Source organism: Sciurus carolinensis, chromosome 1 (assembly GCF_902686445.1).
Source record: "Sciurus carolinensis chromosome 1, mSciCar1.2, whole genome shotgun sequence".
NCBI lineage: Eukaryota > Metazoa > Chordata > Mammalia > Rodentia > Sciuridae > Sciurus > Sciurus carolinensis.
The window spans coordinates 11,917,396-11,943,614 of NC_062213.1; the positions used below are offsets into that span (position 1 = coordinate 11,917,396).

At 49.9% G+C, this 26,219-nt stretch overlaps 1 protein-coding gene across 8 annotated transcripts in view; it reads left to right on the forward strand.

Moving 5' to 3' along the window:
* Positions 1-3,156: 3,156 nt before the first annotated feature.
* The window catches only part of Asap1 (ArfGAP with SH3 domain, ankyrin repeat and PH domain 1), a 330,237-nt gene continuing 307,174 nt past the window's right edge, over positions 3,157-26,219 (forward strand). For all 8 annotated transcript variants that reach the window (XM_047548811.1, XM_047548846.1, XM_047548821.1 and 5 more), the window contains exon 1: positions 3,157-3,259. The gene's annotated coding sequence lies outside the window, so the exon portion shown is untranslated. The remainder of the gene's footprint in view (positions 3,260-26,219) is intronic.

Genomic DNA, 26,219 nt, shown 5'->3' on the forward strand with positions numbered 1-26,219 from the left:
ATCATGTTGCTCATGCTCAGTTTCAACTCAGGCACATAGGGTGCCCAGGTGGGATATGGCAATAAGTGAGGGGATGCTGCTCTGAGCTGCATTTCCCCAGAAGCAAACCCTGAGACAAGGAGTTAAATGCAGTTAGCTTATTTGGGAGGCAACCCCAGGGAGAACCAAAGAGGGCTGGGAAGGTGAGACAGAAGAGGCAGAAAAAGAGCAAAAGAAAGAACAAGTTGACCAGGAGGTTACTGCTGGGGGAACGGACTTAATCCCACCGGGCATTCTCCAAGGAACTGTTTGGAGAGCATTTTAGAATCATTCCCTTCAAGGAAGGGGAAGCTGAGCATTTATCCACTGATTGGTTGAGTTCACCCCAAGGCTGTTGGGCATTTCCAGGTGGGCAATATACCACGGGTCTGAAGGAAACCTCAGGCAGAGAAGGAATGTTTGGGTTTCAGGTGGACAGTTCCTCTGAACTGCAGCAGTAGGTGACTTCAGAGGTGGGTCCAAGGGACCAACCATCACGCACACATATGCTTGTTGCTCTGTCTGGCAGGCATCTAGCTAGACAGGTCCTTGTCACTTCATTCAAGAACACCCACCCACTTCTTGGAAGTGTTTTCCAGCCTCCCTCTAAACCCTACCCCCATGTTCTTTACAGCCCCATGACACCTGATATACCTCAATGAGTACTTAGCTCTGTTTTCTAAATGGAGTTTTCCTGCTTGTCTTTCTTTCCCATTTTTGCAGTAGTGCCCAGAAGATTTTTAAGCACCCTGTAGACAATTAACCAGTGCTAAATAAATTCAAATTCAACTTGCTCTCAGGGTCCTACTCAGAGTAAGTGGTAAATAAATGTGGTCCCTTGCCTTCCCTCTACCTCAAAAAGTTTGCCATTGGACTTAAAGCACTCACTCACCCTGTGAACATAAGATGTGTTACATACGGTCTTAAATGAACAGAAACGCTGGGAAGCACAAAGGAGTGAATAATTAACTGGGACTGTACCAATGAGACCACAGTTACCTCATCTGACAGTCTTAATTACTTATAGTCTTAACTTTCTAGGACCATTAATAGAGGTGTCTAGCTTTTCTTCCTTCATACTGAGCATTCCCATTGAGTCTATCTGTGAAAGATACAGAAATCTGAGGGATGGAGTCAATTGCTGTGATTCAGATGGGGATGGAATCAGCAATTCTAGTTTGTTTGCCTCTTCCTTTAATTTGACATGTCTTTATTGGGGGTACCCTATGGGCCAACTCTATTCTTGGTTTTGGGATATAGGCATGATCCTGCTGTAATGCAGCTTCCCCATAGGGGATTGATAAATCAGCAACCAAATAAATAGGAACAAGGGCTAGGAAGCAATAAAACAGGATATGAGAAGCGTGGAGAGGGGGATGTAGTTGCCAGAGACAAGATCAAATGGTTGGGAAAAGCTTCTCTGAGAAGCTGACTTCTGGGTTATGAGCTGCCTGCCAAGTATAAGCTCCCAAAGATTCTTCCAGATGAGGAAACAGTGACTGCAAATGGCCTGAGGCAGGACCCTGAGCTCCTAGTGCCCAGCCTGGAGCTTGTCCTATCACTTCTGACCACTGAAAGAGAGTCTGCAGAAAGGAAATAAATCTGGGTCTAAAGCTAATGTCTATTCTTTACTCGGAGGAACTGGTACTCAACTTTCTGTTCTGAGTGTTCATTTCAGTTTTCATTCATCAGCATGTTGTTCCCTCTTCAAAGTGTGGGTTTCAAAGGAATCTGAAACACTTAGAGCAAAACCACCAAGCTGCATCCTCCAGGTTAGAAACCCCCCAAATGTGGCATTTCCGTGGGAAACCACAATGAATCACTCCTGCTGGCTGTCCAATCTGGGACTGACTTTGGTTTTTCCAAACTCTGTAAAGCACCTCAAGACTTATTAATACCCCTTCCTCAAGGTACCGACCCTCAGGTTAAGAACAAAATTCCAAATTCAGTGAGGTTTGCTGAGTTTCAGATTTCACCAGAAGGGGGTCTGCTGCAGCCACCAACCTTTTCCTCTGCAGAAAGCACTTTGTAAAACACTGCAGAGAAAAGTGATCATCCAGTGATTAGCAGGGAAATGGTATTCTAAGGAAAGACTACTGTCCCTGGCTTTGTAAATAGGCACAGGTATGCACAACACACACCCCACAAGCTAAAATTCTTCTTTCTCTGATGTCTCTTAACAGCAATAAGGACAAGCATGGCTACCATTTATTTGAGCATTTCTAATGTGCCAGTCCCTGATTTGGTTTCCAGATCAAACCTATTAAGGCAGTATTAACTATTGCCCATTTCAGATTTGAGAAAACCTAAGCTCAGGAAACTGAAGTTAAGTGATTTACTCGAGAGGTCTCACAGGTAGAAAAAAGGCAAAGGCCATATTCCAACCCAGGTCAGAGATCAAAGTGCACACTATACTATCCATGCATTATTAGGGCACTATCCTGGCCCCAAAAGTCCTGCCTCAGGCACCCTGCAAAAATGAGGAACTGAGCAGAGGAAGCAGTGAAACCCGTCAGCGAGGTGAAGCCACTTCTTTTAATGAAAATAGGGGAAACCGTCCAGGAGCGTGCAGGTCCATCCTCTGCAGGACAGCAGAGGGGCCCAGGTCCTTCCCCGGTGGCTGGCCTTAGGCCCCCCGCAAGGCCAAGGTTTTTCTGTGAATAAATCCCACCCTTCCCACCTCCAGGCGAGGAGGCAGGGCGGCGGGGGTGTGGGGCCCACGGCAAGGACGCCAGGCCCCAGCGGGTGTCCGAAACCGGCCTGTCCCCGCGGGTGACCAGCGCGCCGCGCCCCCGCCAGTGCGCCGGCCGGCCAAGGGTTAAGCGCGGCGGGAGCCCCCGGCGCGGAGCGGCAGCCGGGCCGGGAATGCTTAGTCAGGATTCCGATTTCCTGTCGAAGTGTTTGGATTTCCTGAAACCCGCGCCCTCCGCGCCGAGCGGGATCGTGCGAGCAGCTCGCGTCGCCGGCCTCCTCCCCCCGGCACATGGTCGCCCGCCCCTTCCTGCGCCGCGCTCGGCTCCCGCGCCTCGCCTGGCCTCGCCGCCGCCGCGGGCCGGCACTCCGCGCTCGGGCACCGGCCCGCGCCTCCCGCCAGCCCGCTGTTCCCGGCCGCAGTCCGGTTTCCGACCCGAGAGCCGCCGCCGCGGGGCCCAGGGGTGCCGGGGCGCGGGCGTCTGCGCCGCCGCCGGGAGCCGGCGCCGAGCCCGTGATGGAATAATGCCCAGCGGCCCGCCCGGTCCCGGTGAGTTGCGGGGCCGCGCGGGGTCGTCCTCGCTGGCTGGCGCCCTCCGCCCGGCCCTCCGCGGGGAGAGGTGCGGGACGGGAGCTCCGTTCCGGGTGGGATGCCCCTCTCCGCGGGCAGGACGCCGGCCCCGAGTCTGGGGAGCGTGCGAGGCGCGCGCAAGGCTCCGCCGGGCCGGGCGAGGCCGCCCAGTGGCTCCGCGCCCCCAGCTCCGAGCGCGGCCGGGCAGCGCGCCTGGCGGCCCCTGCTCCGCTGAGGCGCCGGGTGGGGGCGGGGGCCGCCGGGGTGGCGCAGCGGCCCCCTCCCGCGAGAGCCCGGGACAGCGCCGGCGGGGCCCTCTCCTCGCGCGGAGGCGCGGGCGCCGGCCGGCATTGTCTGCTGGCGCGCTGAGGAAAGTTCCCCGCCGCCCGCGGCCCCCGGCCCCCGGCCCCCAGCCCTGCCTGGATATGGCGCTGCAAGGCAGGCCCCAGGCCACTTGCTTAAAGCAAAAGAGACAAGGAAGGGGGCAAATTTGGCTCAGTGTTTGCTCACGGGAAGACCAGGGAAGTGGCGTGTGTTTTCCGCTTGTATCCTTTTGGGACCTGCTGCGTTTTCTGAGAGCAACAAGAAGTTTAAAAGAATAAAGAAACTCCCTTATGTCCGGTTTTCTGCGATTTAATACATCCTGAGAGTTCAGCTTGGGCCATTCCCAAAGAGGTTTCCTTTAATAATTTATTTTTCCACTAGCGCGGGGAGACTAGCCAACCTCGACCTCAGCCTTACCTATACTAATCAGAAAGACCAAGAACCTTCTCCCACTTGTTTCTCCATCTACTCGGTCAGGTTGTCTTGGTCTAATTGATTCTGGGATGATAGCGGGACATGGATTGCTGAGTAATGCTTTGGGACTGTGAACCACGGGATTCAATTTTAGGCTAGTCTTACCTCCGTTGAAACCTGCAGTCCAAGAGTTTTCTGTTTCGTAGTTGGAGAGCCACTGAGAAGATGCAGATCTTTTGGGTTACTCAGTCAACACTTTAGAAAGAAAAAGATCTTAGAGGACAACTGTTTCCACTCCTTTTTGTTACATGGATGAGGTCCAGAGAGGTGACTGACTTGCCCAAAGTTCTTATGGTCAGGAATAGTTTACTTGTCTTTCAACTCTCAGGCCACTGGTCCTGTGACATGTCAGATTACGATCTGCCAGCCATGAAACGGATCTGCAAACTTGTCTTCTTACATTATAGCCTTCTCCACTTGAGTGACTTCTCTTCTTCTGTCTTATCTTTTATTACTGCTATTTTTTGAGATAGGCAGTTATCTCAAAGTACATATTTTGAGATAGTGAGTTAAAAAAATTACCTAACCCCTACTGTTAAGCTACCAAATGGATCTGAAATCTGAAATGGGTGGCGTTTTATATAGGGAATTACTTTTCACCAACCCATTCTTTTGTGAAAAATAGAAACTCCAAAATCCAAAAAAGGGCAGTATCTTAGCACATTATGTACCGCGTGATGATCAGTAGACTCGAATTTCAGCCCCCCTGTTTCTTGTGGGCTAAGCAGCCCACCTAGTTTTCTGTTCATCAGAACTCTGAATGACTGGTTTTTCATTTTTAGTATGTGATAATGTTGGAAAGAAAGGACTTTTTTTCGCAAGCTTGCCATTTGGTGAAGGAAATTGAAATTCTCTACACCTCCCCAGTCCTCACCAGCCACAGTGAGCCAGATTTTCAAAATTAGTGTGAGCCTTGCAGGCCCAAAGATGAATGTGTGCATTCAAATGGAGCCCTCCCTCCTGGGGACACACCTCCCAGCTGGCTGCTCCACATGCACCCAGGTGGCCACAGTCTCCGAGAAAGAAAGGAACCCAGGTGACCTGGAACGCTGTGGTTCCTGCACTTTCCCTCCTGAGTTTTCGGTTGTGTTTGGATCCTCCTCTCCTCTTATCACTTTTCTCTCCATTTCTTCTCACTGTCTCTCCATTGCTGTATCTGGTATGGGCTCCAGAGATCTTTTCAAGGGGGCTGCACAAATAATGTCCACATTAGCAATGGCGATACTGCTGATAACAAAGTGACTAACGATGTTAGTGACAGCATCTATGGAGCACTGGCTTTGTATCCTGCACTTCTTACCTCTAAGGAGTCCCGAGAAGGAGAGGAAAGATCTTTGGGAGCCTTACCCTGAAAGGACAGCGCTGCTCAGATTTGTCTGGAATTGAGTCATTCTTTCGTGCACCCAGTAAACATTTGCTAAGTGGCTCCTCTGTGAGATGCCAGTTGTGCAAAGATGAATAGGACCCTGTTCTCAAGGCCGCCTATTTCCAGCATCATTGTTCAATGTCAGCCGCACACTTTTTCATTTAATCAGTTCAACGACCCCATATTGAGCACCTGGGTGAAGTCCTGGCCTGGCCCCACCCATCCTTGCATTCCATTGGAGGAGATAAAGAACTGGGGAAAAGTAAATAACTTCCAAGAAATAAAAGGTTGTGGTGATATTTGTTATTAAGACAGCGGACCAAAGACAAAAGTGGAGGATGGGGATACAATGGGGGTTCTGAGTTTGCCAGGGAAAGCCTGGTCTGAGGTTGGAAAGTGGAGCAGCAACTAGCTAGGTAGAGAGGTTGTGGGGAGGAGAGGTGTTCCAGGCAGAGGATCAGAATGTGCAAAGTCTTCTTTGCCAGGAAGAGCTCCAGGTACTCCGGGTGGTAAGGGAAGTCATGGGGCCACAGTGTAAGGGAGAGATGAGGAGAAAGGCCCAGGTAAGTTGGAGATGGTGCCAGGTCTCATCTGGAAGACCCCCTCCCCCCACCAAGTACAGTGCAAGAGGCAGTGCAAGATAGACTCTCTTGTAGTCTGGAAAGTCTGAAATAGGTCTCACTGGTCTAAAACCAAGGTGTTGGCAGGGTAGCTCCTCTGGAAGCTCTAGGGAGAGCCCACTGCTTGTCTCTTCCAGCTTTTAGAGGCCTCCTAAATGCTTTGGCTCGTTCTCAAAGCCAGCACTTCTCTCTCAGTCTTCCTCATGCTGCTGGCCCTTGGTTCTCCCTTTGTTCCCTCTTCTACCTTTAAGTGATTGCACTGGACCACCTGTATAATCCAGGCCGCTCACTTTGTGTTCAGGTTAACTGACTGGCAAACTTAATTCCATCTGCAATCTTAGTGCCCCTTCGCCAGGTAATTGGACACATTCACAGGTCTTGGGGATTCCAATGTGGACATCTTGGGGTGTCTGGTAAAGGAAGGTGCTATGGGGCTTCCAGGGAGAGGCTTCCAGAGCTCTGTGTACCAGGCTTTCCATGGGGAGTTGGAGTTGAGGATTCCCCGCCCTGGTCGTTCTTCACTTTCACCCAGGACACTATCTGGTCTCACTCTGGCTCATGGGTAAATTGAATTTATCAACCGTGAAAATCCTGCACCAGCTCACCTGCCCTCACATCCTCTCCCAGGGAGGGATGGGCAGGGTAGGGGGTTGGTCCCTCATTTAAAGTCTGCTGGTGGTTCGTTTCCTGGCACAGTGTGAAACCCAACAGTTGTGCTTTTTGTACAGCTAAAATCTTGGTTCCAAAGCCATAGTTAGATTGTCCTAACCTAAGCCAGCCCTGTTCCCAAACAGGCTACTGGCCACAAGAGAGATTAGAGAGTGTGTGGTTCCATGAGACTGATCTATCTAAGTCCTTAGGGGGAAAATAACTGAGGGCCTGTCTTGTTGGTGGCGCTTGGTAGGGCGGCCCTGCACTCTGAGGGTGAGGGAGCGGCCATGGTGCTTTGTGTAGCCACGTTGCACGTTGCAAAGGGGTAATTAAGACCAGATTTCTGAAGTCTCAGTTATTTAGAGAAAATGGGTTTCTGTCTCTGATGCTCCTGGGAAACGGTTTCTGGAGACTTGAAGCACTTTGGAGAGCCACATTGGCTCTGTGGCCTCTAGCATGTGGGCTTGCAGAGAGACAAGGTCATTTACTGCCTGGGGTTCCCCTGCCAGCCCCTCCAGTTCCCGTCCCTTGGAAATGCCACAAACCAAGCGCCTCTTGTAGTATTTCTGGCGTTTCCTCTTCCTCCGCCTACCCTAACTCAGGAAGAGCAAAGGTGCACAGAGTCAGAAAAACAGAACAGCCAGCGCGGCCTTGTGCTGCAAGGCCCCAGTTGGAGTCTGGTTTGGGATGAAGAAGCGTGTCTGTCAGTGCTTCCCCAGCTGCGGCGGGAGTTCCGTGGAAGCAGGCTGCAGGGCGTGGGCAGAATGGGAGGAGGGTGACGTGACATGCCTGCCTGTGGTTCTGGGGTGCTCCTGCTTCCCTCTTCAAAGCTGATGGTGACTTTTTGGTTAGGGCTTCTGTCTTCACAAAACCATCGGTGTGTGACAATTACTGTGGGCCTGTTTCATTGCAGTTTTAAGTCTCCTTTGGGGCAGAAATGTACAGAGTTGTGCTCAACTCATCATTCTCCCTGAGTTCCGTGAACTAGGTGGAAATGGGATGGCCTGAAGGCACCGGAAGATTCTGGTCTCTACTGCTGACCCCGCCTTTCCTTCTCCTCTGCACTGACCTTATCGGCTGACCTGAGATGACATCAGGAAAGGGCCCAGCAGTAGGATAATGTCAGTTGGTACCAGTTGTGACAGTGATCTTGCAGGGAAATGCATTTGCTCACTGGTGGCCTCGCCTGTGAGACGGACACATTGAAGGGGGTTGAGGGATTGGGGCTGAGACTCTAGGTTATTCCTTCATCCACCTGTGCCCAGCAGGGTGCCTGGCAAGGGGCAGGCACTGAGCAGAGGCTGAGTCAGGTGCAGGTTGTTTGGCCGTGTTGCTGAATTTTCCCTTGTTGAGTTTTTAAATTTTAATGCCTATCCATTCTACTTCTAGAAATTCTCTTTGGTTCTCTTTCAGATCAGCTCAGCCTTTAATCCTTGGGTGCTCTTCTTTGGTTTCTGTTCCAGACTTTTGTCTTCGTTTTAAACATACTGACACTCACTTCCAGAGTGTCCTGTGGCGTTCATCCTAGGGGAGCTGCTTCTCTCATTCGTGGCAACTTCTGGTTCGGGGCATGATGCTCCATGCCCATGAGAGTCCCACCTGCCCTGGAGAGCAGAGGTGTCTCTGCTGAGCAGTTTTGTGCTTCAGGTCCTGAGGGTTTCCTGGGTTCTCCATGTTTGAGGGGCTCTATACCCACACCTCAAATTTTCCACATTTACTCCAGGGCCTCTTCCCCCTCTCAGACTCAAAGGCAGAGCCCAGCCTCCTTGCCATTTCTCTGGACTGATGGGAGGAACCGTCCCGTTGGGCCTCTTTTTAGAGAAGACACTGATCCTGTGGGTCCTGGCTTTGTACAGAGGTCTCACTTTCCCTTTCCTTCCAGGAGGCACCAAGTTAGAGCCAGGCAGCTTAATCCATTCAGCCTTCTTTTAGAGACAGGAAAAGAAAGAACATTCATAAAAATGTAAGAATTGCCATTTTGGGAAAAGAACCAGGATATATATGAGAACACTGGCAATAGAAGGCGGGACTGACAGAAGCCCTTCCTGAGCGTGCCTGTGCCCGCTTGCTACCGGAGGCTGCTCCAGCAGCACAGGGGCCAGCGTGAGCCGGTTCATCTTTGAAGCCCTGTGTCTAGCGCTGTGCCTGGCAGAGAGACAATAAATGTTTCTGAAGGAGGGAAGGACATTTATGTAGTCCAGGAAGACAGATGCTGATTCAAAGGACATAATAAGATAATAAAAAAATGGCACTGAATTGAGACTCAGAAGTTCTGAGTTCTAGTCTAGGGATGACAGTGACTAGTTGTGTGACCTTGCGTTGCAGTCCTGTACCTCATTTCCCCTTTGTACCTCATTTCCTCATCTGCCCTAAGGCCATGATAGCTCTCTCCCAGTTCATCCTCCCAGCCAGGCTGCCATGAGGTGGGTGTGGGACACTGGGACTCTCAGAGGGAATTGGGTCTTTCTTATCTGCAAGGACACTGGGACAAGGTGTCTCCAGTGAGCGTGTTGCTTTGGAGACACCCTCTGTAGGACCTGGGTTTTCAGGGAATAACTGCAAGGGTTTGGAGTTCTCAAAGCTTGTTCTAGCAAAGGGGCCATTCTCTGGTGTATGGCCAGTAGCTGGGCACGGGGGAGCTGAGCCCGCTTCTGGCTCCTGTCATGTTCTTTCCCCTGTGAGTCCCCCAGGCATCACACCAATGAGGGCTGAGCTGCTGCTGAGAGTGGGTGGAATTACGCATTCGTAGCCCTCATGACCTATGACCTTCTGTTCCCCGAGCTGCTCCTCTGGACAGCAGTTCTCATGCTCTCTCTGGTGGACTGTTCTTTGGCCAGCTCACTCTTTCTTGCCTGAGGAGATTTGGTGGATGGAGAGTGTTCATTGGGTCACTATGGGAGAACCGCCGGGCCTGCCATCAATAGTGATAGCTAATGTTTCCTGTGTGTCCATATGTGTCAGGCACTGGCCTGAGCAGTTTCCCTGTGTGAACTCATCCATTCCCCACCGTAACTCGTCAAATAGGTGTGGTGTTTGCCCCTGTTTTAAATGCCAGCAAATCGGGATACACACAACCTAACTCTCCCCAAGGTTATGTGGCTGCTAAGTGACAAGAGTTTAAGCAAGGTGGTCTGAGTTCAGTATCCACACTCTTGACGCTGATGCAGTATTGCCTCTGAAGACTTGAATGTGAATTTCATGCCCTAATTCCTTGTGTGGCTTTGGGAGTCTCTATCATTAGCTTTTCTCTTAGCCACCCTGAGCTTCAGTTTGCTCTTTTGTAAACAGTAAAACACGTCTCACTTTTTTTTTTTTTTAAAGGCGTCAAATAAAACAATATATAAGGAAAGTAGCTAAGTGAGTTCCTGGCATGTAATTGGTACCAAACAAAGTTAGTGTGTTCCAAAATGAGATCAGAGCTCTCATTTGCATGATCAATAGGGAGAAGAAGCATGGAAAAGCTAATTCAGTGAAGAGAGTTTTCACTGCACAAACTCCCTGCATGTCTTACCGTGTGCCAAACACTTAGGATAGGGAGATGAAAAAATCAAAGTCCATGCTCTCCAATACCTTGTAGTTGAGCAGAAGAGAAAGGTAACTGTTGGTTATTTTGGATTGATGTGAGTCCTCTCCACGGAAGAACTGCCCAGGAGCAGCCCTGGGTGTTCAGGGAGTGGGGAGTTATCCCAGCAGTGTGGTCAGAGAAAACTGGGGAGCCCAGGGCAGGATTTCCATAAGCAGCCATGGGCAAGGGTGCTCAAGACTGAGAAGAGCTACGTCCAAGTCCTTGTAGTAGGAATGTGCTGGTTCTTTGCTGGGAGGTCTAGGAAAACGCTTATTCAAGGTGAAAGCTAAAACTCCTAGCTGAAATAAAACAGCATTGGGGGTTTCTCTGGAATGTAGTTGTCCCTGTGATTTCCTGTCCCCGACTATCACAGAGCTCCTGATCTAGAAAAGCAAACAGCAGGTCGTTTATAGACCTTCCCGTAATAGCCTTTAGCAAGTTTCCTCTCCTTGGACAGTGACTTCCTCAGACCTAAAATAGAGCAGCAGCAGGGTGGAGGTGTGGGGTGTTTGCAGATTGCACTCTGCTCTGATTGGATGTGATGTCATTTGTCCCCCCAAAGGTTCATGTTTGGGAGATTTGGTCCCCAAGGTGACACTATTAGGTAGTGGTGGAACCACAAAGAGGGGACTCTATTGGGAAGTCCTTAGGTCCTTTGAGCGTGTGCTCCAGGAAGGAGGCTCTGGAACCTCTTAAGTTCTCCCAAGAGAGTTGTTATAAAGGGAGCAAGCCTGGTCCCACCCAGTTCTCTCTGCTTCCTGACACAAGATGTGACTGCTTGCTCTGGTGTGCCCTCCCCACACTGCTGGCCACCATCTGCCATGGAGCCCTCACCAGAACTGAGCTGATGCCCTTGAACCTCCAAAATTGTGAGTTTAATGAACCTCTTTTTCTTCATAAGTAACCTATGTCAGGTATTTTGTTTTAGTGACAAAATCTGACGCATACTCTGTGGAGGGGAAGGTGGAGAGGAGATGCAGGATTGGCTGGTCTGGGGGTTGACTGGATGATGGCGTGAGGAGGAGGGAGAGCCATGACATTGAACTTTCTGGCTTGTTATCAAGGCTGAATGAGGGCTCTGTCTCACCAGACTGTGGCCTCCTAGGTCTCCTGGCCCTACCAGTCTGTGACTCCCCTAGAGTGCTGTTCCTGCCTCAGTGGAAGTAGGATGGGGAAAAGGCAAGTATGTGTCCTCTTCTTTCTTATCTTCCCCTCCCATAACTTCAGCTGTTTGGTTCCTGTGTATGGGGGACAGGAAGTGGTGCTCTGACAGGGTTTTCCTGGTGTCCTTCCTTCCTGGGTCTGAGCCTCCAGAAGAGAGAACTTTTCTTCACGTCTGTCAGTCAATGCCTTTCTTTGTTGCTCTTTTCTCCAAAGCAAACCAGTCTGAATTACTCTACTCCAGCATCTCCAGCCCAGCCTTTTCTGTCCATTCCTCAGGCAACTTCTAGCCCTTTCCCAACTCTCTGCCCTCCCCTCAGTCCACCTTCCAAGCTACTGCTAGAGGAAGCTCCTTAAAACTTCGGGTGGGGTCACTTTCCTGCGTAACAAGCTTCCGTCTCCTCTTCCGTGCCCAGGTGGGCAGGTGTGGAGCAAAGCAGCTGGCTTGCCTGGTCACTCACCCCAGGTCAACCCTGGCCCTCTGCTTACTCATTCAGCATGTTACCTAACTGCTGCACTCCATTTCTCAGGCTGTGAAATGGGGATGAACCAACTTGCTGAGAGATGGTCAAAGTATCTGTTTATTCCTCCCTCCATTCTTCCTCTCCCCTGGCCCCCCAACATGGTTTCTTCCTCCTCTGCAGGCTCATTCATCTTGGTGCATCCTTAATATCCACTTAGCGAAGTGCTGACCCTGTGGTAGACCAGATGCTTAATTCATCTTTGATGAATAAATGATTCCTTTATTCCTCCTTAGCTTAGAGTTGGAAAATCTGATTTTTGCTACATTTGAAAAACTCCTTCAAATTGTCTGTAAGGAGGACAAGGAGGAGTTGGGCCTAGGCACTCAGGTTAGTTCATGTAGAGGAGGAAAGAGAAGACATGATGGGGCTCCCAGCCTTCCTGACTCCAAGCCCAGTGCTCTTCCCGTTGGCCACCCTGCAACTTCCTGGGCAATCAGGAGCCACCTACTGGGCAGGTTGCCTGGGTTCTGTGTTATATCATCCTGAAGCAGGGTGCAGGCTGTGCAGGTACTGTTATAAAGCACCATGAATTCAAGAGTTTGCATGAGCAGGGCCACTTGAATTAGTAAAGTAGACATGCATTACTCTTTAAAATTCATTTTTCTGGAAGAGTCTTAATGGCATAACGCGAATGTGTGGGGTTTTCCCATCCTGGAACAAGCTGAGAGCTGGTTGGGGTAAGTTGAGTTCAGTGATGGTATTTTAAACTTTCAGTTTGAAGAAGGAAACAGCGTTGAGCGTCTGCAGATGGTAATCGTGTGGCCCCAGGATTAGAGTTTGCAGAGTGATCACATCTTCAGGAGCAAAACTTTGGTGGTGTAGATGGTCAGCCAAGAGTTTGGCTCTGGACTCCTGTGAGTCCACATGGCCTTTCATTAGCTATTACCTGACCTTGGGCAAGTTCCAGACTCTCTGAGCCTCAGTTTTGTTGCCCATCAGATGGAGAGGAAAAGACTTCTGCTTTTAGGGCTGTGGCGAGAGCTGGATGAGGTGATGCCTGGAGAGCAGGAGTATGGTACCTGGCACGTGGGAGCTGGGCAGTGGACATGCCAGCTGTCCTGGGGACGGTGACTGCTTAGGGGTTGAGTCACGTTCTGCCAAAAATGCATCTTGAAGGTGCCATGCCCAAAACCTCAGATTGTGTCCTTATTTAGAAATAAGACTTCTCCAGCAGAAGTAAAATGAACATAGGGTCAAGGGTTAGACCCCAACCCAGTTCAACTGGTGTCCTGATGGAAAGGGAAGTTTGGACACAGGAGAAGATGGCCATGTGGCTGGAGTGACACATCTAAAGTCTGGATTGCAGCCTGGAAGAGGCGAGGAGGGAGCGTCCCTCAAAGCATCAGAGAGCGTGGCCCTGTGACATCTTGGTTTTGGAATTCTAGGCTCTAGAATGTGAGGGCATATGTTTCTGTTGTATTAAGCCACCCAATTTTTGGTGCTGTTATGGTAGACCTAGCAAACTGCTATGACAACGGTGACCGTGGCAATGATGGTGATAATGATCTGGCCTCTGGCCTGAACCCTGGCCAAGAAGATGACCCCGCGTATAGAGGCTGCAGCCAGCCTTGTGGCACCCATTCAGCCAGCACTGGTGTGAACAGCCCTCCTGGTTCCGTCTTCCTGACGCCTCTCCAGTGGCATTTATTTGAGGACTTCTTGGGCTGTGTTCTAGGAGCAGGATATGGATGTCAGTATTCCCAGTCTAGAGGGTGAGATGGACACTGAGGAAGGTGAAGTGACTTGTGGCCTGCTCGTGACCATTCTGAAGGATGGGAAAGTAACAGCCTGAGTCCTTCGTGTCTCAGGACAACATGGTGTGGTGGACAGAGGGCAGACCTGGCCATGGCCCTGTCCCAGGTGGGAATCTGGATCTGTCTCTCGTGTTGTGTCCTTTCTCTGAGGCTCAGTTCCAGTCACCTGTGCTGCTGACATCCACTGGAGCTTGAAATGAGAGCTCACAGGACAAGTACGAGGCACCAGAGAGGCCTGAGTAGAAGGCGGCTGTTGTCCACTTGACCCTGTCCAGACACCGGGCTCTGGACAGGTGCCTCTCAGTGCTCGCGAAGCCTTATTATCAGAGGCAGAAAGAGCAGATTGGAATTGGACAGGCCAGCATTGTCAATGTCAAGAGGGCCTGGGTCCCTGCAGGAAGGTGAGAAGCTGGCACGTCCAGGAGGCCTCAGTTACTCTTATTGGAGAGGGAACTCTTAAGTCCCTGTTGCTCTCCAGTTACTGAAAATGTCACAGAAAAGCAGGTGAGAAGAGGAAAAGCAGCACTCCTCTGCTCCGGATGCTTGCATCCCTTTGCCTGGTCAGCTGAAGTGCCCCTTCCCACCCCACTCCTGCTCTGCTCTGTTCTGCTCAGTGACACCGACCCACCCATCCTCCTCCCAGCCACCCCAGCTCAAGCTTCAGTATTTGTTCCACACATAGGTACATATTTGAGTTTCTGTTGCACAGTAGGTGTATTCCAAGGGATGGTCATAATAGAAAAAAGTTCCTGTCCTCACGGATTTGCATTCTGGTGGTGAGAAACAGACTCAAACAAATAGGAAATGACTGGCATATGAGATGAGGAAAGAAGCTTCTGTAGAAAAATTTGCTAAGGAAGAAGGAGTGCTGAGACTGGGGGGTGATGTAAATTGACAAATTTTGAGACAGGATCTTGCTAAATTGCTTAGGGCCTTGCTAAGTTGCTGAGGCTGGCTTTGAACTTGTGATCCTCCTGTCTCAGCCTCCTGAGCCACTGGTATTTCAGGTGTGTGCCACTGCACCTGGCTTTGCTGACATTTTGAGGACTTTATGGATTTTACTCTAAAAGGAGAAAGGAAGCTGTTGGAGGGATTTGAGCAAAGGAGTATTACGATCTTGGCTTACTTATTATTTTTCAGTCAGGATCCCACTGCTGTGTAGAGAACAGGTGGAGGGTCGTAAGAGTCGAAGCAGGAAGGTAGTTGGGAGGTTGTTCCAGTCCTTTAGGCAAAAGGCCGAGGTGGGAGCACTGGAGGCGGTGGGGTGATGGAATTCTGAATTTGTGAATTTTCTCCTTCTCCCTCAATTTACCCAAACCTTCAGCAAGCTGGGCCAGTTTCCCTGTGCTGTCCCGGGGTGATGGGCAGACTCTGGAGATGCTATGCATCAAGTCTGCTCGTCGGAGCTCCTGGAGGGCAGGACTGTGTCTTCTTAGGTGTCTTTAGTGTTTAGCCCAGAGCCTGGAGTGATGGGGACCATTCTTATTGTGTGTTATGTGGATGTGCAGCCTCTCATTTCCTGACCCCTGGGATAGGATTTGGTCCTTACCAACACACCTGCTTGCTCATGCGTCATCGCCTGCCTCTTCCTCAGCCGGTCCCCAGCTCCTCCAGACAAACTTTGCTTCACTCTCTCCTGTAAGCACAGTGCTGGCTCAGTGCCTGCCCCCTGCTGGGTGTGCAGGAAGTGCTTTTGTGAAGGAATGAATGCACCTGTTCCCTTTCATCACCTGCTGAGAAGGGCATGGGTCTGGCCACTGTGGGTTCTGATCCCAGCATGTCGCTGGGAAGATTAAATTGTTAAAAACCACAAGCTACAAGGTGGCCCGAGCCTGGAAGGAAGAGCAAATAGAGAGAGGCTTGGGATCTGAGCCAGCCCTGCTCAAAGGCCCTTGAAGCGTGGAGGACTCTCCTAGGCTCGACCATGTGGGCAGAGGCATGCAGGGAGACTTGACAGGAGAGAGGTGCTGCTGGACTGACAGGCGGGGAATGTGGGTGCCCCTGGGCTGGAGACCTGGGCGGTGTCTCCAGAAGTTCTGTTTGGCTGTGTTTGGCCACATAAACCAGAGGATGCACGGCAGCTCTCCCATTCCCAGCTAGTGCACACTTAATGGTTTTTTTTTTTTTTTTTTTTTTTTTTAAATAAACCTTAGGGCCTATTACAGTGTTCTCCACCCCACTCCCCCACCTGTTTTTTTTTTTTTTTTTTGGTACTAAGGATTGAACCCAGGAGTGCTTAACCATTGAGCCACATCCCCAGCCCTTTTTATTTTTTTATTTTGAGTCAGGGTCTCACTAAGTTGCTTGGGGCTTCACCAGGTTGCCGAGGCAGGTCTTGAACTTGTGATCCTCCTGCCTCAGCCTCTTGAGTTGCTGGAATTCCAAGCATGCACCACTGTACCTGGCTACAATCTCTTTTTTATCAATCTTTAAATTTGATTTTTGGTAACAGCTTTATTGAGATATAATTCACATGGTATGTAATTTGCCCATTTAAATTGCAAAATTCCGTGGCTTCAGTACCCACAGTGTTGTGGAACCATTTCTGTAGTCGCTTTTAGAACATTCTTGTCACCCTGAAAAGAAACCCCATCCAGTCACCCCATTTCCCTAGCCGCTCCCCCAGCCTAGGCAATCTACTTCCTGCACAGTTTCTGTTTTCTCTCCAAATGTAAGTATGTGTGCTTAAAACAAAATTCAGAAAAGAACAGGAAAAGAGGAAGACAGTGGTCACCGTATTTACCCAGCCACTGAGACCACTGTGGTCTGCCTGTGCAGATAAATGCAGAGATGCACTGTTTCTGCAAACAGTGCTCTCATCTTACACATTCTTTTTAATAATCTTATTTTTTCTCTTAATACATTAGGGCCCTCTTTTCATGTGACTAAATATAGACGCTTGTGGCCATTGTTAACAGTCGTGAAGATACCATCACTTGTTTAACCGCCCTTTTTGATGGACATGTCGTTTGTTTCAGTTTTGCATTTTCATGCATATCTGAATATTTACTTTTGACAAATGCTTAGGGGTGGAATTGTTGGGTCAAAGGGTAGGCACATATTTAAGTGTCATATTTACCATTAAACTACTCTCAGAAAAGTTTACCAATTTTTAAAAATCCATGCCAGCCCTGGGTATTATCAGTTGCATTCATCTTTGTATAGCTGATAGGCTAAAGATGTTTTGATTTGCATTTTAAATTTAAGACATATTTTTTAGCATGTGGTATAAATACAGAGCATAATAATAGTTGTCATCTGCCCTAAGCGAGTTGGGGCCATTTAGCTCTATCACGGATTGCTTGCATGTTACAGACTGGGTTCTAGGCCTGACTTTGCCATCAGCTATGACTGCAGCTGCTTCCTCAGCCTCTGAGGGCCTCAGTTTCCTCATCTGTGAGGTGTGGGAGGTTTGGCAGAGGGACATTGAGGTTGTTTCCAACCGTCATTATTATTCTTTATGAAGAAAATAGAAGCAGCTGTGAAGTAACCGGGCTGTGGCCTCCTACTGACTTTCTTAGGGTTCTACAGAGAACAGGTAGCAGCTGGGACTTGAACTTGGCACCTGTGACTACAAGCCTCTTTCTCTTTTCTGTGCTCCAGGCCACCTTTTGGGACTTGTCATCAGCTGCCAACCCTGCTTCAGGGCTGGTGTGAATCCCCTGCAAGAGGCTGCCTCCTGGGAGAGAGTTTGTGGATACAGGGGGAGGACGTGGGACAGAGATCCCAGGGGAAATGCCTGTTTCAGAAGACAGTGAGTGAGACTGGGTGGAATTTAGGAGTAGCAGTAGAGAAGATCAGAGGAACCGAAAACACCCTGCATAAGAAAAGCCAGGTCAGCAGGCAGGAGCCAGAAGTGCTGGGAGATCCGCTCCTCCAAACTTAACCTTCGTATCAAGGAATCAGGAAGCCAGGCCTGGTCTGGAAGGCGCTAGTTCACGTCGTTCTGATTTTTCTACGTGGCCACAGTTACATGCTGCTGGACCATCCCAGGTGCCTGCCCAGGTCTGGCTCCCTGGAGGACCTCAGCTTCCACTCCATTCTCCCGTCCTCTCCCCCTCCTCCCCTCCCTCCTCTCCCCTGCAGCTGGTGCTCCCTCCCCTCACACTCCCCTCAGTTTCAGGCTGGGCCTCCTGCCCTGAGTGCCTGCAGCCTTGGTCTACCCAGCTGAGCTGGGGTCCCCCCTCCTGGGAGCCATTCCCACCAGCCAGTCCCGGGCAGAACCGCCTCCCTCTGCTGTGCCCTCCCTCGGTCAGGTGAAGAAGGCCTTTCTCAAGGCAGTTGTCACATTCCGATGTCTTGTTTTGTTTGTGCCCGTCTCTCTTACTATTTTGTGGTTTCCTAAGAGCAGATACTGTTATAATTTTATTCAAGATACACAGAATCTAGTATGGGGTTTGGGATGTAGTAGGCATTCAGTTTTCGATTTTTGGGGGGTGAATTTATGAAACCTTGTATAATTCAGCTCAGTAGAAATTTCATATGGAGACAAGGGTGGTGTCTTAGTTAGAATACAGTGAAAATAGCTGCAGTTACAAATGGTCCCCACACATTTAATGGCTCGTGCACGAGAGATGTTTCTTTTTTACTCTCATGAAAGTCTAAAATGGGCATTTCTGAATGCCACTGTCACACTCAGACCTGGGCCTCTTCCATTGTTTGGAATCCTACTCCACCCAGAACTTTGTCATTGTCTGCATCCACAGGCAGAGGAGGACAGAACCAGAGAAGGCACACCCACTTCTCAAAAGTCTGGGTCTTTGAGTGGCTGATAACATTTCCACCCTCATTCCTGGCTAGAACTCTGACACATGGTCACACCCAGCTGCAAGGGAATCTGGGAAATGTCACCTGGCTGCATGCCCAGGAAGATGAGGAAACAATTTTGGGGAACAGCTAGCAGTGTCTTCCACAGGTAGTGAGTAGGCCTCGAAACCCTGTCACGTGTAGCTTGGTTGAAGAAATAGGGATGTTTGGTTTGGAGAAGCAAAACTCCTGGTAAATGACATTTTTGACCAGGGCCATAGTTTTCCACCCCTTGGTCTAGAGAAAGATAAAATCCCTTCCAACTTGAGACACTGTGATTGTATTTATTATGCACTTGGTGAATGCAGAACCCTCTAAGTGCAGTTGTTGGTAGGAAGGGAGGAGGAGGGAGGCAGAGGACGAAGCAACCTTGAACTCTGTTGTACCAGGACCCTGTACTTATGCTCTGTAATGAGGATCATAGCAGCTAACACGGGTCACACACTTGTGGTGCACCAGGAACCATGCTGGGGCTTTAAACTTAATCCTCACTTATAATTATTCCTGTTTCATAGCTGAGTAAACTGAATCACAGAGAAGGGATTTTGGAGGCCACACGGCTAAGGGACAGAGCTGAAGTCTGGGCTATGGCATTCTGGTGTCAGAGCCTTCCTGCTTACCTACCACACTGCATGTTCCCCATGTGAGCCTGATACCAGTTCTACCAGGAGGATATCACTATGCTACCAAGGGAGCCATAACTTGGTGTTAAAAGAATTGGATGAAGTGACTTTTGAGCTCCAGAGAATGTTTTAAATGCACTCTCTAATTCTCCTACATAGCTGTCATAGTAATCCTAAACCAACCTAATGAAGTTGGTCTTATTAGCCTTGTTTTACAGTTGTGGAAACTAAGGCTCAGAGAACCTGAGACCCTTATCTGAGGTCACCCAGTGGGTAGATGGTAAAGTGTCAATGTCAATTAGGAAGCTTCCAGCTTCAAGGAGCAAGACTGGCTTTCAGGAAACGATGAGGCAGTGCGCTGACTCACACAATTGCAGGTCTGCAGGTGGGGTGGGGTCAGCTGTTCCAGTAGGAAACACACAGCACCTACGATTAAGATAATTCAAGGAGGATTTCATAGATTTATTTCTTTTTTTTTTAAATCTTCAGGTGAAATTGACATAAGCCATTTAGAAGTGTATAATTCTTCTACATGTGAAGAATTATACACTGTGGCATGGAGTACATTCACAGTGTCGTGCAATTATCATCTCTTATTGAGTTCTCAGAGGTTCTCATCACCCCAAGTGGGAACCCTGCACCCAGTAAGCAGTCCCTCCTCATCGCTGCACTCCCAGCCTGTGGTAGCCACCACCTGCTTTCAGCCCTATGGATTGACCTATTCTGGGTCTTTCATATGTGTCAGATTTGGGGGCCTGGCTTTCACTTAGCATGTTTAAGCACAGTGCTTTGGGGGTTCATCCATGGCATGGCATGTATCAGAGTCTCATTCCTTTCATAGCCGAATAATTCCACTGTGCACAGAGCCTGCGTTTATCCATTCACCAGCTGATGGGCCCTGGGTTCTTTCCACCTGCTATTACGAGGAGTGCTGCTGTGAGCGTTCATGTACACGTATTTATTTGAATACACGTTTTCTGTTCTTCGGGGCATATACCTGGGGGTAGAATTGTTGGGTCGTCTGGTAATTATACTTAACTTTCTGATGAACTGCCAAAATTTTCCAGAGTGGCCGAACCATTTTACATTCCCACCCGCAATATGTGAGGATCCCAGTTTTTCCCCATCCTTGCCAATACTTGTTTGTTTTTTAATTATATCTGCATTTTATTATTCATTTTTTAAATTATTTTTTTATTTTTTTACAGGCTGCATTTTGATTCATTGTACACAAATGTAGGGGTACACCTTTTCATTTCTGTGGTTGTGCACGAGGTAGATTCACACCATCCGTGTAATCATCCATGTACACAGGGTAATGGTGGCTGTCTCAGTCCACCACTTTTCATGTTGGGCCATTTTCTTGGTGGTGGTGACCTCCTGGGAGTGAAGCAGTGTCCACTCTGGTGTGATAGCATTCCCTAGTGGATCATGCCTTTGAGTAGCTTCTCCTGTGCTTGTTGGCTACGTGAGATCTTGGTGAAGGCGTGGGCAGGGGTAGGGAGGCCCCAGGGCTGGAGCATTGTCCAGGGGTGCCCATGTCATGCCAGTTTTGAGGGTCAGGGAGAGAATGGTTCCTGGAACCTGGAGACAGCAAGGACTTCTGGAGGGGCCTGGCCAGAGCTGGGACTGGGGCTGAGGGCAAGTTTGCAATAACCTCCAGAGAGAGTCTCTGGGGTAGAAGAGTGGACACTTACCCTCCCTGCCATCTCCTCCTGGCTCCCTGCTAAAGCCAGAGGGTTGGGGAGCCCTCACCTTGGTCCCTTGGGTCAGTTGGGGTGCAGAGTGGGGTGAAGACAGGACAAGTGGAGTGAAACGGGATTTAGACCCAGCTCTGCTCTAGGAGTGCTGGCTCTGTTTTCTTGGGGTTCTTTGGGTCTGTCCTGGTGTGGTGGCCTCTCTGGGTATTGAGACTGGCTACAACCACTGGGAGCTCTGCACCTTTGTCACAACCCCCAGAGAAAGAGAGCGAGAAACCATCTTCCAGAAACTTCTACACCGTCGAGAAGGAACTTTCCCAGAAACCTCCAGCCTCGTGCCTCCGTGCCCTACGCTGGGTCACATTCCCCTTCTAAAGGAATCACTGGAGGTGACGGGGAGGTTTTAAGCCCATTGGGCGCAGAGCTGGGTGTGCAGGAACATGCACTTCGTGGGAGGCGAGGGAATCGCAGTGAAATCAGGAGAGGAAGCTGCTGCTGGTCAGAAACCCACAGTGCCACTTCCCCGGAAGTGAGTGCGCACAGGCCAGGCCTTTTCTGCCCCACCATGCCCCACTTAGGGTGAGGCATTGCAGGCAGGACCCAGGCCTCCGGAAGCCTCTGCACCTCGCTGCAGGGCCTGCTGTTGGTCAGGCCTGTGGGGCAGTGGCCCATCCCCAGCTCTGCACTCCTCGATGCTCCTCAGGAGGCTCCAGCCTGTCCGCCCTGGCCCACCTCGAGGAAGGCATGGACCTTTCCATAGTAATGGAGAGCCTTGGAGACTGAGTTCAACAGGGACTTGGCAAAAGGGGCCTTTTTGTAGTTTGTGCTACAAAAGAATAAATGAAAAATAAAACACCTATCATATGATTCCATTCGCATACATGAAATGCCAAGGATGGGTAAATCTATGGAGGGAGGAAGTAACCCTGTTATTTTGCCAGGGGTGGTAGAGGGTAGAACGGAGAGGGTATGGGGATTCTTTTGGAGGTGATGAAAGTATTCTAAAATCGTAGTGATGGTTGCACAACTCTGAATTATATCGAAAACCCCTGAAATGTGCACTTTAAATGGATGGATTGTATGGTATCTCCATTACATCCAGATAAAGCTGTTGTTAACCAGAGAAAAAGACTTGTAAAAATCACTCTGAGCCAGGTCTGGGCCCGGAGTCTCAGCTATTCAGGAGGCTGAGACGGGGGTGCGGGGGGCGGATCTCTGGAGCCCTGGAGTTTGAGACCAGCTTGGGCAATCTAGCAAGATCCTCCTCCCCGACAGGCAAGACCAGACTCAGTCTGCTTCCTTATCTTGGTTCTATTGAATCCCTCCAGGAGCGCAGAGCCCACAGGTGGAGAATCACTGCGACCACATCCTGCGAGTCCCTGAGTCCAGCCAGGCCTGCAGTTCTGTCCTTCCTTCTCAGTTTCATCGGCCTGCATCCCACCCTCCTTCTTTTCATCTAGTTTTCTGCCTCCTGAGAAGTCTGGGTGTGGCTGCGCCCAACGTGGGCCCTCTGCCTGTCCCGCAGCCAACTGCTCTCCACAGCAGTCCTCCCGTGCAAGAGGACTGCTCTTCCCGCCCCAGCTTCCCGGTCAGAACGAGCCGAGGAAACTGCTGCCACAGAGGAAACAGGCTGACCCTGGAATGTCCCGACCCAGCACATGATGTCCTTTGTCAGGGTCCCTGGAGGGGCATCTGGAAACCAGCCAGCCTCCTTTCTCTGGGCCACGCTGCACGCCTTCTCTTGCACTTCTGCAAGCCTGAGCGTGTGTGTGCATGCGTGCAACTGCACACGGGTGTGTGTCCTGGGAGCTGAGGCCTTTGTTTTGACCTGGGCCCCTTCCCCTCGCTTTCCTCCATTTTGGCTGTGTAGTGACCCACTGGGTTGTGGTCATAAAGATTTTGTGTGTTTTAACAGAGAAAAGAGGCCCATCAGGTCAGGCTGCCTTAATACAAGAGAGGGAATCTCTGATGCTCTCTCTGTCCCCAGGAAACCTCCCTGAAGTTGTGGGTTTTATGATTCTTGTTTGAGTGCTGTGGCACCTGAGGCCCCAGGGAACCAGTGGACATTCCATCAGATAGAAGCCAAAGCCAAATGTCCTACCCCTTGGGGCCCTGGCTCACCTACCTCAGACTAGCTCCTCATGGTTCTTTGACATTTGGGAGGAAGAGGGTGAAGAGGTGGGGTGACTTGGTTGGCTTCTAAGAACTTTGGTTCCACAAGTCTCCAGAAGGTGGCAGGTGGTCAGGGTGCAACCCCCACTGGAGATGGGTGCCAAGCCAGAGGCTTGCCAAGGACCCCTGGCACTGACTTGATGGTGTCAACCTTTCGGCACCTGGGAATGGGGACTCTGATGGGAAATGGAAGGTGCCTGGAAGCCTGGGCAGGAGGCTGTTTAGGCCTTCATTCATCCAATCACCATGGGTTTACTGGGCCAGGCACTGCGCCAGCTACAGGGTTTCCCGTTCCCCAAAATCTTCCCCAGAGAAGAAGAGGGTGAATGTAGGGTGGCTCTGCTTGCAGTTCTCTTGTGCTTGCCTGAGTGACTTTCCAAGGGCCTTCCATTCTGATGGGCAGCTGCTCTCAGCCACTCACGTGCCAGTGGCGGTGATGCTGAGTGGAACAGGGCGTGACCTCGAAGCCACAGTGAGTCCGTGGCTCGCCTCAGGCTCAGCGTCCTGCCTTGGTGTCGCCTCCACTGCACTTGGAGAAACATAGCAAATAGAAAATACTTAAAACATCACTAAGGGGCTGGGGCTGTAGCTCAGTGGCAGAGCACTTGCCGAGCATGTGTGAGTTCGATCCTCAGCACCACATGAATAAATAAATAAAATAAAGGTATCGTGTCCATCTACAACAAAAAGTATTTTTAAAAAAGTCATGAAAAGGAAAGCATCTAGGTTCTAGGGGAACTCCATTTTGCAAAGAAGTCTTGTAGAGATTGGCTGATCCTTCCACGTTGACACGAGGTAACGTTTCTAAGAAACAGAGATGAATTTTCAGAAAGAAGTTCGAGGGTTAGAACTGCCCAGCAGTGGTGCCCCACATCACAGGGCTTCCTCAGGGTAGGGCTGGAAGCGTCACAGGGCTTCCCGTCCCACCCCGGGAGTTAGAGGGAGAGGGCCAGTTTTAGGTCTCATGAATAGTTCCCTGAAGTATGAAAGGCATCCCCAGTTTTTCCTTTGGCCTGCTCATGAGGAAGTCGTCCTCCTGTTTCCCTGGTTTGTTTTTCTCTGAGTCAGATAATGTATTCTGGCAACAAGGTATTTGTTGAGCACCTGCTCTGCACCAGACATTCTAAAAGCCACAGAAAGTGAACAGAACACTATTTCCACCCTTGAAATAGAACATTCTGATGTATTATCATAGAAGAAAGAAAACTTCATTGTTAAATAAGATGATTATACTTTGGCTTGTTCCAGGGAAGCAAACGTTGCAACAGTTTGAGACTTAAAGGCCCAAGGAAATGGCAAGAGAAGCAGAGTTATCTCTCTTTCCAGATAGAAATCGCAAGGTTTAACTCACTGCAGGACCCTGAGGCTACTTTAATTATGCCAGTTTTCCAGATGAGAAAACTGAGGTTCCAAGAGGTGAGGTGGCCTGCCCAGGCCTGATTAGGGGAGGAGTTGGGACTTAAACCCTAGTCCCCTGATTCCAATGCCCTGTCCTTTTCCTTCTGCTTCACTGTGCCCTTCAGGTCCAGGGACCTCCCGAATGCAAATCTGCACATCTGCATGGGTGGTAACATGCTTTTTGATGGAAGCACTGACTTAGTCACTTGAAATAACACACATTTATCTTCTTATGCTTCTGGAGGTATCCTTGCTGTGCCTTGGATATAGCAGACGAAACAGCAAACATTTGCCCTGCGTGAGGTCTCAATGCCCGTTCACTCAGGGCTCCTTCTTCCTGCCCTTTCGGTCTGGTTTCCGCCTGTTCATCTTCAAAATCAGCTGCTACTGTCCCCTCCCCAGTGATGCCACCCTGCCCAGTCCTCTGCTTTATTTCTCTACTTTGTAGCAGCCTCTGTCTTTGCAGATATCAGCAACTATTGATTCACCTGTGTCCCTTGCACCAGATGAAGGTGCCCAACTCACCTTGGCCCCTCCTGAGCGTCTGTGGAGTTGCCTTAGGAATGAATGCGTGCGGGAATGAAGGAACCTGGCAAAACAGAAGCTACTGTCCTATCTAGGTCACATTTTACTGTATAATGACTACTCATTAGATGATGTTATCGCTGGACTAAAAAAAGGAATTCACTTCCTTTCTTATTAGAAATGCAAATATGCAGGGATTCCAAGCCTGGGTTTTCTGAGCCACAGATAGAAGGGGACTGTGTGGGTGAAACCTCGCGCAGGGCCAGGTGTGCTTTGAAGGCATCTTTGGGAGACCCAAAGAGAGGATTTAGGCTTCACATTCCTCAAATTTATAGTCCTCTGAGGACTGCTGGGCTTCCACCAGATGATGTTTGAATGTTGCTTAGACATGCTTTACTTCTTTGGATTCTGAGATGCCTTTGAATACAAAATGCATTATGGAGATCCTAAGAGTGTTGGGAAAGAAAACAGAAGCTGAATTCCATTGATAGGGAGACACGTTCTATTTTAGACGTGTTAAAATGTGGAAATACGGCCATCGCATAACGGAGGAAATGAGGCAGTCTCAGAGTGTAGTCAAGTTGCCTTGCTGGGTGGCGGTTGCTGATTGGACCCACTCCTGGGAGCTAGGAATGAATGAGGCTGGCTGGGGTGGTTAACTTGTTAAAGGTCTTTTTTTAGTTCTAACACTGGGGGAAACATACAGCAGAGACCTTTCTGCCGAGGGTGCCCCTACTTGGAAAGGCTGGTGGGATTTTAAAGAAAGAAGGGACTTTGCGATTAGGTCTAGTTTCCGTTCATTAGCTCTAAGAAACACTAGCAAGAGGCTCATCCATGTCTTAACCCATTCCTTCCTCTGTGAAATGGAAGGAACTGTAGTCATTCCCGTCTCCTAGGTGGTTAGGAGATTACAGAAGTTATTGCTTATGCGGTGTCTGGTATGCATAGTAACAATGATAGCTTTATTAAAAAAAATGTTGCTTAGTCTGTTAGGGCTGTTTTGTCCTCCGATAAAAGGAGGAATAGCTGCTTTCTCAGGACTCTGAGGACTCAGTGCGGTGCCAGTGGCAGAGGGGCCGCACCCATCACGGGGGCCCGTGTGGGACCAGGAAGCACTCAGCAACGAGGTGGCCTGCAGGGCACTCAGTCCTCCTGTGTCCTCCATCCCAGGGCTCTAGCCCTTGGACACGTGGAGGCCAGATGCCGGGCTGTTGCTCCTGGAAGGTGACTCCCAGGCCTTGATCGTATCCTCTTTGACAGTGACTGGGGCGGTGCT